The 13,326-nt window shown below is 43.2% G+C and overlaps 1 long non-coding RNA gene across 1 annotated transcript; it reads right to left on the bottom strand.

Moving 5' to 3' along the window:
* Nucleotides 1-680: 680 nt before the first annotated feature.
* LOC106147465 lies at nucleotides 681-12,480 on the bottom strand. The gene is made up of 3 exons (XR_001232388.1): nucleotides 12,363-12,480; nucleotides 2,996-3,133; nucleotides 681-1,828 (listed from the first exon to the last, which is right to left on the bottom strand). It is a non-coding gene; the product is annotated as an uncharacterized LOC106147465 (long non-coding RNA).
* Nucleotides 12,481-13,326: the final 846 nt, after the last annotated feature.

Here is a 13,326-nt window from a genome sequence, read left to right as displayed (position 1 = left end):
AGCCAATCACTGCGAAGGAGTTTGGGTAGGACTCAGAACTACGCAAGGAATCTGCAAGACTAAGGCAGGACCCCCGGCCCCGAAGGGTGTTAGGAAGCAGACAGGTGCCCACGCGGTGCCTTAAGCAAGGAACAAAGTCAGCACTCAAAGAAGGGCAGAAGGAGAACTGTGGCTAAGAACATGTATATCTGTGGCTTCTGGTTAAGGAGACCAAGAAAGAGACAACACATACACACACACACACACACACGCACACACGCGCACATGCTCACATCATAAGCAGCACAGCTTCCCTGTTGCCAATCTCAGCATACAGGACCAGGGCTCCTGGGAGATTCCAGCTGAGGCCTCAATTCTTCCTAGAGCTTAGGGAAGGCTACACCAACAGATGTAGGCCAAGCGGCCCTCACAGTGAGGGGATGAGCCTGAGACGAGGAGCCAGGCGAGGCCTGGTCCCTTTCTGCTGTGATGCTTGTAGCCAGATGGTTAGGGTTCGTTGGGTGGGTTGGGTTGGGCTGGGTTGGGTTGTTTTCCATGCTGGGGGTAGAATCCTGGCCTGCACATGGTAGCCAAGTGCTCTACCACCAATCTCCATCCCAGCCCCGGTCAGGGGATCTCATCAACCACCCACCCATCCCAGTGCCTTCTTCACGGCCTTGCCCATCCCCTTGTCCCCCTGCCCTGCTGCTAGCTACCCTCAGCCTTTCGAGCACTTAAAACACAATTGGGATCCTGGCCAAATCACGGGAGCCGTTCCTGTGACAACATCCCGAGCTTCCGTGCTCCGCAATCCACAGGGAGAGAATGTGCAGGTAACTGGAAGGACCTCTGCTTTTTAGCACTGAAAACCATCTCTCCTTGAGTTCCTCTGCTTACGCAGTGTTAACGGCCCCTTCTCTCCTTTCCCTTTAGTTCGCACTGTACATGTCTATTTTGGTCAGCTTCCTGTTAAAATTGCCTCCTTTTCTCTTTCTATTCTAGCTCCATATTCATCTTTTCCTCTCTGTTCATTTCTTTGCCGTTTGTGGGGAGGGTTTTCTCCTGCCCGGAGTTTGACCTTGGCCTGCTGCCCTGCACCCCGTGCCCACACCCTCCACCCATGACAAGATTCGGGGCTTTTCGTTTCTGTTGACCACACTGCCAGCTCTTTATGGCCTTTTCCTTACCCTTGTTTCCTTTTCTTTTTTGTTTTGGTTTTAATCCTTCATTATCCAGCTTTTCCTGGCGAATGTCCAAGACCAAACTGCATATTTTTCTAAGCCTTCTCTCTTTCAGTTCTTCTTTCCTTTTTCTGCTTCGCCTCAGCTTCCTGAAAATCTGCCTCAGGGATCCATGGTATAGCTTAGCTTCTTTTTTTTTTTTAAATTCCAATAACAAATACTTCATTTACTAGCTCGAATAAATGGTGCTTTTCAGCAATTGGAGAACTTGTTTCTTTTTTGTTGAAAACACTGTATTAGAAGAATCAGATAAACCCCTCTGATGCTTTCATCAAAATTCTTCCGCATTCTCACTGCAGAATTCCAACTACATGGCATCGCGGATATTTGGAGCCAGCCTTCTGAAAACATGCCCTCAATCACCCACAGCCTCTTTATGAGTTTTTCCATCAAATGCGACTTCAGTTATTAAGATGTCCCAAGCGATTAGACTCACCAGCAGCCTCCTAAATAAATACTCAGCCCAAGAAACCTGACACTGTCTGGAGAGGCTGCTTGGAGGAGATTACTTTGCAATGGGAACGGTCCTAGGCCTGGTGTCTGCAGAACTTGCTTCATGCCTCACAAGTCTTTACCAGCAGTCATGGAAATCTCTTTGTCTCTCGCAACTGCAGGAGGAAGCAGCAATACAAAATATTATCAGATGCTTTGGGTTTCTTTTCTACTTCACCACTTAGGTCTAGCAAATGGCCATCGCTCCTCCCACTCAGTCCCTCCAGGGGACAGCAGTGTTGCTAAGGCAGGGACAGGGCAGGATTGGGGCTGCTACGCAGCCTTCCCTCCCAGGCCTGGCACAGGCATCCAGGCATATTTCCCTAGCTACCCACTATTTTGTACATCTTAGAGCTCGTGTTTCTTCTAGAGACTAAAGAGTTCTTATTGCTCAACTTACTAACGGGCCAGCAGAACAGCGATACAGACATGATGCTAAGAATATGGACTTGGGAGGCAGATGCTCTGAGTCTGACACCTAGTTTTGCCATGCGATAGCTTTGTGACCTTTTGAAAGTTGCTTAACATCTCTGTGTTGCTGTTTCCTCACCTATATATTGGGAATAATGTTTTGAAGATGAAGCACGTTAATATTTTGTAAAGGACCTGCTTAGAACGGTGTCGGGCACCCAGTGAGCATCCTAAAGGATTTGTTAAACAGGAACATTGTCCCCATTCTAATGTTTTTAATGCTAGAAAATCATTCTTGGAAATAATTAGGTAAGATGTAGCAAGGGATCGTCTGGAGAGATGGCCTCTTCGTCCCCAGGGTATAAAGGATGTGGTGATGGGGAAAATCAAATGTAAACACAGCAAAAAGAAAGTGATGTAGGGATCCACCAGGCAGACTACCAAGATGATCCTGTGAAACAACTCACTGACGGTTGTGCTGTTTATAACTTAAAGGAAGGAAAATGAAAGGGAAGGAAGCAAAGCCAGAGGGAGGGAGGCAAGGGGGAGAAGGCAGAGAGGAAAGATTTGATTTCATTTTAAAAATACGGACCCACGGCATTTGGTAAGTCCATAGGAACTTGGAAAGGGCGCCAGACTCTAGTTCCCGGTCTGGCTGCTTCAGTCTACATCTCCCATCCTGCAGGCTCTTCTTTCAGTGTGACAGTGGCCCTCCCACCAAAGACTGGGGGCTGTGCTTCCTCCTCTGGAGTCTGGGCAGACGCTCACTCACTACTGCCCCGGCCCACAGAGTACGGTGGCACAGGCTAATGTGCCACCCAAGGCAAAGTGGTAGAAAGGACACAGCTTCCACTGGGCGCAACCCAGCATACCTTGCTGTCTGGGCTACATGAGCAGACCACGGGAGGCGTAGCGGTCCTGCTGACAGCCAGCATCAGCCAGCAGATATGCAGGCAAGTGGGACTTCAGAGGATTTCAGTTCCGGCTCATCGAGTCTTCCCAGCTGAGACCTAGACATTGTGGAGCAGAGAGAAGCTGTCTCTGCAGGTCCCCTGCTTGAATCTCTCACCACAGAAAGCATCAGAGGCAATCAAATGATTATGATTATTGTGAACCACTGAGATGTTGAGTAATTTGTTACGCAGTAACAGATAACTAGTACAGAAAGGGTATGAGGAAGTGGAGAGCGCAGTTTCTAGAAAGGACATCAGAGTTTTCCCATGAGGCCTCCTATTGGAATCCTCCATGCTGCTATATATTTAAATCCTGCCCTGTTCATCAAAGCAAACTGAGCACTGCTAGACTTTGTCAAATGAACTACACTTGATCCAAGTCAAATTGGAAATCTCGGAACCGTACCACAAGTGGCACACTGTGCCACTCCTATCGATCTAGGGCTCCCTGCCCCAAGCTGCCTCCCAAGGACTCTGAGCAAAGAGAGTCTCAACTAGAGCAGAATTATGAAGTGGCCTGGGGCCGGGAGCCCATCAAGACCACTTTGAACTCACTCAGGGCTCTGAGTACGTCAACACACCCCAGAAAATATATTTTGAAATAACTACGAGGAATGACTCAACCCTCCACTTCTCCTAATAAACAATCCATATTTCACTGCAGACATATTAACAAGTAAAACATTTTAATTAGTAAAAAGAATTTGAAATACTACTACAATCCCACCACCCAGAAATAACCACTCATAATGTCTTACTGTTTTTTTTTGGGGGGGGTTGTATTTTGGTTTTTTTTTTTTTTTTGGTCTTTTTGAGACAGAGTCTTGCTATGCAGTTCAGGCTGGCCTTGAGCTCATTTTGTAGCCCAGGCTGGTCTCAAACTCACAACGATCCACCTGTTTCAGCTTCCCAAGTGCTGGGATTACAGGAGTGCGCCACCATGCCTGGCCACAATATCTTACTGTAAACCTCTTTTTTTTTTTTTAATGGACAAATAATATGGGGTACAAGGTGATGTGGGTGCATGGATACATCATGGAATGAGCAAATCAGGCTAATTAACATACCACCTCTCTACTTATTGTTACTCTGTGGTAAGAGCATTTAAAATCTAGTAGCGATTTTGAAATTGCATTGTTCTTTTTTTCTTGTTTTTTGAGAGAGGGTCTCACTATGCACTTCAGGCTGGCCTTGAACTCACTACATAGCCCAGGCTGGTCTCGAACTCGTGATCCTCTTGCCTCAGCCTCCCGAGTGCTGGGATTACAGGCAGGTCCCACAACAACCAGCTGAAGTATGTGTGCTTATTAACTATAGTCATCATGCTGGGAAACAAATCACCAGAATTTTTTCCTCCAGTCTAACTGAACTTTGTATCCTTTGTCTGTATCTTCCCTTTTCTTTCTGTTACCACCCTCCTGCCTCTGGCAATCACCATTCTACTCTCTACTTCTAGGAGTCTGCATTTTTAGGTTCCACACATAAGTGAAAAAATGTTATATATCTTCTATATCATATAAAGAAACAGTATCTAGACATTGGCTATGCCTGATGGCACATATCTCTAATCCCAATACTCACGAGGCTGAGGCAGGAAGATCACTACAAATTCAAGGCCAGCTTGGGCTACATAGTAAGTTCAAGGATGGCCTGAACTGCATAATGACACCCTGTTTCCAAAAATCATATAAATATTAAGATAGTATTTCAAGAAATATTATGTACATACATATAGAGGTGACCTTATGAAACATTCAGTTCTGTATCCCACTTTGCTCACCTAACAATGATTCTGACCATTTTTCCATGTGAATAAATATACAGTGGCTCTCCTTTTCTTTTTCTTTTTTGTGGTGCTCAGGATGGAGCCAGGGTCTTGCACATACTAGGCCAGCACTCTACCACTGAGTTACACCCCCTGCCCTATCTTATTATTTTAATGGTTGCTAGCGCATTGATTGAATGTACCATAATTAATTTATTCTACTTCTTATCCTAGGGAATGTTGGCATTTCTCCTTATTTTCTATTATGTGGACTTGCAGTGAGCACACCTCTACAAACACATGTCTGATTCTTTCTTTAAAATAAATTTCTAGAAGCGGAATCATAGGACCAAGTGGTCAGAATATTATAGGTCTTTCGGCAAACAGTGCCATACTGCCCTCCCTCCCGAAAGGGTATGTGAATTTTACATGTAACCAGCAGTGCATGTGAGTATCCCTGCTAACACTCCATGTACTAGTTTTCCCCAGCTAATCTTATAAGCCAAAACTTAGATCATTGTTGTAATTTGCAACTTTAAGGTTAAACAAGTTTTGGTTTTGTTTTGGACTAGGGCAGAGGGCATTTGTAGCCATTTGAGGGTGGCCTATTCTTGTTCTTTGCCTTTTTTACAAATGCATGAACACTTTTTACCTGACTTTAAGAAGCTGTTTATATGTGAAAGCTATTAATCCATTGTCACCATAGATAATGCAATTATTCCATAAATGCTCACTTGTCTTTATTAATGATGTTTTTTCCTCCAAATTCCTAAATAAAAAATACCTTCCCATCTAGAAATGTAGAAGGGCATCTGAGCTGGGCATGGTGACACATAACTATTGCAGCACTCTGTGGGGCTAAGGCAGGAGGATCACAAGTTCAAGGTCAACCTGGGCAATTTAGCAAATTAGTAAGACCTTGTCTCACAATAAAAAAATAAAAAGCTCAATGCAAAGGCTCTGGGCTCACTACCCAGTACCAGAAAGAAAGAAACAAACAAGAGAGAAGGAAGGAGGGAAGGGAAAAAAGGATAGAAAAGCCATTGGATTTCTTTCACAAAACAAACAAGAGTCTATATGTTCTTACTCTACACCTATTGTACTTGGGTTAACACTCCTCTACAAGTAGAGGCTAATATTAAAGATAAAAGGCTTACCCAGAATGCTGTCTAATTTTGCCTGACTTCTACAGCTTTTTGAACTGGTATTCATCAGTATGTTACTTTTAACTTTTAGCCCCTGTTTATTTTAACATGGTTATAAAATAAAGCTTGTATCAATGACTTGCTAATGCTCTCATTCACTTTTCCAGACTATCAAAAGATGATGGTTCAACAAAACCCACCTTCCTTTGTCTCCTTTAAGTCAAGGTAAAACTTTTTGATCCCTAGCTAGGCAGGATGAGTGCCCCTCGTCAGCCTGAAGCTGTTATAAGAAGGTGGGCCTTTGCCCCTCTGTATCCCTGGAGAATGAGGAATCCAAGTCTCAGGGGGAGAAATGAGGTAGGACAGAAGATGTAAAGATAGGCAGAAAAGAGACAAGAAAAATCATACCTTTAAAACTAAAACTGCAGCTTCAGGACACAAGCCCAGTTTCAATGTTTTTCTCTTCTCCTAAGACACTAAATCTGGGAAATTCCCTTCCACCTGAAAATTGGTCTTTTTCATCTGTGAATAGATCATTTCTTTTCACCTATAAAATGGGATTTTCCTTATGAATGGGGCATTATCTTTCTGTGGGTGGGCCACCCTTTTCCCATAAACCAAGACCCAAGACGGAACTTCCCATAGAGTTTCCACTCTCTCAAGGGAACCGTAAATGTTCCCAGTTCAAGGGAATAATGTACCTCTCTCTCTTGAGGGCCCACACTCTATTTCTTTGAGTGTGTACTTCTAAATTTATTCCTAAAACTTTCTTTATGCCTCGAAAAGAAAAGAAATGAAAAGAATCTGAAATTAGCATATATGCAAAAAGACCTGAGTGGTAAAAGCCTCGAGGGAACGTTGCCCTGGGTGATGTCCTTTGTACATTTCTGTAGTTTCCAGATGTAACAAAGTGGATTAATGCTTTTATAATCTCAAAAACTCTCCTAAAGATTTTGTTTGTCCTTATTGAGAAAACATTTGTGTGGTCTATGTAAGCAGAATGCCGGAAGCAAAAAAGAATTGGAGGGAAGAGAAGGAAGGATGAAGTTGGAAAAAAAAACAAACCCGTGGGTAAAACATCATGTAGTACAGTATAAATAAGTATGATTTCTATTTGTCAAAAAATAAATGAAAACAAAATAAGGACCAGATCACAAAAGACTCAGTGTTTGGGCTATAGTCAATAGCAGAAAGCTTTTAGATAGTAAGTGATCTGATAAGATCTTTACTTCAGAAAGACAGCTCTGCTTACAATAGGAAAGACAAATTAGATTGGAAACTAAGAAGTCATTGGTGATGGTATCAGTTGTTTATTGCCACAATAATGCTATGTATAAATCACAAAACCAGAGTAATAAACAACTGTGTTTATTGCTCACATGTCTGGGGTCAACTAGAGGTCAGCTAGGCCACCCTGCTTGTCTCCTATAGGCTCATCCATATGTTGTCCTAATCACTTATCGTTCGTCACTGAGACAAAATACCCAATACCTGCAACTTAAAGAAGAGATTTATTTGTGCTCACATTTCAGTCCCTGGTCAGCAGCTCACAAGAAGAAATAGCCTGGTGGAGGGGCGTGGCAGGGAAGAGTTGCCCCCAGCATGGCAGACCTGAAGGGAGGAAGGAAGGAAGCCGGAAGTCGGAGAGTGAAGGGTGGAGCCCAGAAGAGAGATAAAACCTCCCAGGTCACACCCACAGTGACCCGCCTCTTTAAACCAGGCCCCGCTTTGTGACAGTAAATCAGCTCTAATGCACCCATAATCCAATCACCTTCCAAAGGTCCGCCTATGAGTGCATGAGAGGTTAGGGGGACACCTAGATATAAACCATAACAGACACCTAAAAGTGTTTGCCTGTGGGTTGATCTAGACGGGCAGCGGCTTGTTCAGGCTGTCTTTTTAAGGATGTTTGTATAGCCAACAGGTTTGAGAGACAGAGATGGTGTCTCCCTCCAAAGGAAAGGATAAGCATGCTTATCACCAATTCTAAAAGGTTCAGGTTCCCTAACTTTAGCGTTTTTCTCCTGTAATGCAACCCAGTGTGTGTGTAGGCGTTTGCTTGAGCCCGTCCACACCACCCTCATCAGACTCGAAGGCAGAAGAACTGGTGCAAATGTGTTTGCGCTCATGCTGCTCGCTATTCTGTGAGTAATAAAATCCTTTGCCTTTGACCCAGGAGTCTCATGTCTTCTGCCAAAGGCTGCAAAACTGTGCCAAGTTAACTTATTAACTTGCAAGTGGGGTAAAATTTCAGACCCTTCACAGTTCTTGACACCAGGCAGCTTCTCCTCCTCAACCATTGATCCATGAGGACCTTCCATAGCCACGATCCCAGTGCCAGGCACAAGGCTTAGTAGATAATTGGCATTTCTGAAATACTTATCAAATCAGTACATTAATCATTTTTTTCTCTTTATTTTCAGCAGGTAAGCTCAAAAATAACATTTTATTTGACATGGCTGTCAATCATTAAGCCCATCATCGTTGCCCTGAGTAATCTTTCTCCCCAGTACTTGTTAAGATACCGATGTCACAGCATTGGGGTAGCTGGGTAGATCACACTTGTTTGAAGCTTTCTGGGATGCAGGGTGTTTTTACATCCAAAATTTGTTCCTTATGCAGATTGTTTCTACTTTTCTGAAACTTATTTACATGTGGGCTTTGATTTCTTAATACAAGGTTTTCCTGCAGACTTTAGAACAAAAACTTGTAATGCTTTCATGTATACTTACAGGTTTGATTTCGAGCTATTTATCCAACTGAGTGTGTAATCCCAGAAAGAAGATGGGGGAGTGTAAAAAATTGAGATTCAACAAAGTGAAAAGGAGAGAAATGGGTAAAGATGAGAACAACTTGTCCATTCAACTGTATTGTGCAAGATTCTTGCAGCTGTCTGCTCAGCTGCTAAAGTCTGGGTTAAAGTTCAAAGGGAAAGATTTCCATGCACATAGTTTCCAATGTAAAAGAAGTGTCGAAGTATGTGAAATGCAAACGTTTGCATACACAAAAGATCCAGTGATGAGTTTTAAGAAAACACATAAACAGGAGGGAAGTAATTGGACTCAGATTTAAACATCACTCTCGCGTTGAAACTGTATTAATTTTAAAACCTCAGCCCTGGCATACTTATTGGGCCTGTCTCCTGCAGACTCTGGCGACAGTCTCCAGGCTGAACGTGAGTCATAACGTGACACTGCAGACAGCATCCGGGAGGTGGGGTGTTTCACTTCTCACTTGTGTTAATTGGAAAGTAGGGACGAAGGAGGAAAGCAAATGTGAGAATGGAGTTCTCCTTATTTCATTCAAAAGGCTCTGGACTAGGAAATAGTAAAAGATTGTTTTAAATGGATTTTTCAGTGGGTACTTACATGCCATGGATGCTTAATGCTTCAAAACCGTATGTTATATGTATTTTACCACAGTAAAAGTGTCAATGCACGCTTCAATTTTAAAGTTTGTGTTGATATTTAATAATTGGACACCTTGAAGGATGTCAGGGTACTGTTTTATTACCTGAAAACTAATAAATAAAGGGAAAGAGTCAAACATATATTCTGCTTTTCTTGTAGAAACTGTGCACTAAATGATCACATATTGTACCTAATTAATGAAAATAAAACGATAGAATTTGCCCAGTTACATGTGCACAGGCAACAATTGAATTTGCCTTGAGTTTGGGCCAAGACAGAGTTTGAATTTCTGGCAGAAATGGATGGGGAAGGAATCAGAAGTTGTATTGAGTGAACCATACTTTAGTTTGTGAAGCAATTTAGTTTTCTGGGCAGGAGAGCTCAGACCTGCTGATTACCAGCAAAAACTTAGAATTGCACCTTCATTACTGTGCTGTTCTAGGGCTGTGAGCAAGGCAGGGCTATTCTCTGGAGACCCCATTTCATACAGAGAAACAGGGTAGCTTCCATATCATCCATGTACAGTGCACCTGAAGCTGTGTCAAAGCGGCAGCCAGCTCTCTTTCCACCAAGAAATCCGGAGAAGGTAAGGCCTTATTACATAAAAAATGCCAAAAAGCCCCGATGTAAGTCCCTAAGGGGAAAGCAGCATGAAATGTCAGAGCAGGAGAAACAGTATGGTCTACCAAAGATTGTGTTCAACAATGAGATACCAGTATACACCTATTCAAATCCTAAAATCCAAAACTCTGACAATACCAATTGTTGGCAAGGATGTAGAGCAACAGGAACATTCATTCATTGGTAGTAGAGAATATAAAAATACTACAGCCACTTTGGAAGACTGTGGCAGTTTCTTATAAAGCTAAACATAGTCTAATCATACAATCCAGCAATTGTTCTCCTAGGTATTTACCAACTGATTTCAAAGTTATCCCCACATGAATATTTAAAGCAGCTTTATTTATAATTAACCCAACTCAGAAGCAACCAAAAGGCCTTTCAAGAGAGGGATGCATAAACAAACTGTGGTGCATTGTAGACTACTACTTCTCGGTGATAAGGAATGTGCTATTGAGCCATGGAAAAATATGGATGAATTTTTATTTATTTATTTATTTATTTTTTATTTTTATTTTTTGGTTTTTCTCTGGTACTGGGAACCGAACTCACGACCTTGCACTTGCCAGGCAGGCGCTTTGCCACTGAGCTAAATCCCCAGCCCCTGGATGAATTTTTAAATGCTTTTTTCTAAGTGAAAGTAACCAGTCTGAAAAGGCTATATAATGTGTGATTACATTTTATGTGTCATTCTGTAAAATTCAGACATAATAAGCAGATTGGTGGTTGCCAGGGGTTTGGGGAAGAGAGAAAACTGAATAAGTAAGTGCCCAGGGTTTTTAGGGCAGTGGAACTATTCTGGGTGCTACTATAGTGGCAGATACATGAGGTTATGCATTTTTTCAAAATGTGTACAACATCATAGCACAAAAAATAAACTCTAACATGCAATTTTTTAAAAAGTCATTGGGGGAGTCAGGGAGTCCAAAGATGGACTGCAGAACAGGACAAATGAATCTAACTGTGTCACAGATCTAAGAAACAATTTCATGGAAGGGTGCTGACTTAGATCACTTTGGCAATGAGTTTAAGACTGAAGGCAGAAGGAATTACACATGAACACGATACCCTGGTTGTTAACATTGTTTCCCATGAGGTGTGCATTCGAGGCTCTAATCCTACTGCGCATGTGCCCTGAAAGGGAACTACTGAGCAAATGGACGGCAGATAACGGAAGCCAGGTTTCCCACTGTTGGGGTGGGAAGTTACACAGAAGCAAAGCGGGAAGGCAAAAACGATCCAGGTGGTACTAGATTGAGTCTGAGACGTCAGTCTGGCGTGTTCATCATGTTTAGCTTAATACAGATGTGGGTGGGTACATACAGAAACACAGACCTGGGGGCTGGGGATTTAGCTCAGCGGCACAGCGCCTGCCTGGCAAGTGCAAGGTTGTGAGTTCGATTCCCAGTACCAGAAAAAAAACAAAAAAGAAAAAAAAAAAAGAAACATAGACATGTAAACACACAATGGTAATAGGCAGACATATCTCCTTCCTTGGTCAGCTGTCTATGACTAGGAGCAGTGATTGGCCAGGGGCATACCTAGCGCGTAGGACTTGATTTCAAATACCATTTTGTAATAGAAAAGGAGCCTAGTCTCTTGGAGAAATGGCTGGTTCTAGATGCAGGTTCATTTTTGGGAACAGAGAATGTACGAATCGAGCCCACAACACTCTGTAGTCCAGAAGGACACAAAGGAAGTGCTCAACAAACCACTGGCTGGAGAATAAATAAAACAGGGCACAGCACCCATGTTTCCCAACTGCTTGTTTAATGCTCTTTCCGCTAAGCAGTTTACCTTTGGTTATTAAAAATTTCACAACACCCAGGCTGCAATTTGACAGGCACACACGTAGACCGAGAGGGTTACTGTCAGCAGGTAGAGCTGAAATTTATTCATCGTGGAAGGTTGGAGCTTTTCAGGGGATCAGGGACAACGTGAGAGTGGTAAAGTTGAAAACAGGGCGGAGGTCAAGGTTGGATATGAGGGGACACCGGGGGAGGTCATCAGGCTGCGTGGGCACAAGCAGGAGCCTGGGCTGAAAACACATGGGGGCGTCAGTGTGACAGTCGCCACAGCCCGGCAAGAGAGCTGGCGTAGAAGAGGTGGTGGGGTCACAGTGTTGGCACAGAAATGAAATCGCAGAAGACGGGAGGCAGCCCGAACAGGCTTGCTCTGTGCACAGCCGTGCAGTGTAAGAGGACGTGGTCGAAGAGCCCCCATCCTTATTGGCAGGGCGACCGCTGTGACCCTGAAGTGGCGATGCCAGAGTGTGTGACAAACATCTCACCAAGTCAAGGAGAGCAAAGATTTACCGACTGTGGCACAGATGACTTGTTGCTTACCTGCTGCTCCTTTGTGTCTTCTCCACTAAGCGAAGAAGCCTTACACTGTATTGTTCAGGGTGGCGAGGGGCCCAGTTTTCAAGCAATACTTTTCCAGCTTCCCCTGCAGATACTGGGGCCCAAGGAGATGAAAGCAAAAGTCATCGCATGAAGCTTCTGAGAGAGCTTTGGAAAGGGAACTGAATCATGTGAGTGATTTCACCTTTCGCCCTTGGCCTCTCGCTTCCTCCTGCCGAGGGCCTGCGAGATGCACACAACACGCTGCATTCTGCACCAGTCACTGAGGGCTCGGGAGCTGATGTGAGCCATGTGCTACAGTAGAAGGGATCAGAAAGAGCTCGTTTTACAGTAGAAGGGATCAGAAAGAGCTCGTTTATCAGAAATAAACCCCTGTCAAGTTTAAGCCATTTTAATTTGGATTTCTGCTCCATATTGTGGAACATATTCCCAACTGACACATGACTGAGGGTTATAGAGGAGCTATAGTATTTGTGGGAAAATTTAAACTTTCACATGAACTGTCCCTAAGAAAAGCACTGGAAGAAACACTTAATCTACTAGAAGACAAAATAGGTAAAACTCTTAAAGACGTAGCATAGGCAAGGACTTTCTGAACAGAAGCCCAGAGGCACAAGAAATAGTACTGAGAATCAATAAATGGGATCATGTCAAATTACAAAGCTTCTGCACAGCAAAGGAAACAACAGAATGAAGAGACAGTCTACAGAATGGAAAAAAGTTTTACCAGCTACACTTCAGACAAAGGACTAATATCTAGAATATATAAAGAACTCAAAAAATTAGACACCCCCTATGTAAAGACCCAATCAAAAAATGAACAACTGAAATGAATAGTCACTTCTCAGAAGAAGAAGTACAAACAGCTGATAAATCCATGAAAAAATGTTCAACATCTCTGGCCATTAAGCCAGGTGTAGTGGCGTTCACCTGTAATCCCAGCACT

The sequence above is a fragment of the Chinchilla lanigera genome, unplaced genomic scaffold (genome assembly GCF_000276665.1).
Source record: "Chinchilla lanigera isolate Chin_1 unplaced genomic scaffold, ChiLan1.0 scaffold00164, whole genome shotgun sequence".
In the NCBI taxonomy this organism is placed as follows: domain Eukaryota; kingdom Metazoa; phylum Chordata; class Mammalia; order Rodentia; family Chinchillidae; genus Chinchilla; species Chinchilla lanigera.
This window is presented reverse-complemented; position numbering and strand designations above follow the sequence as displayed.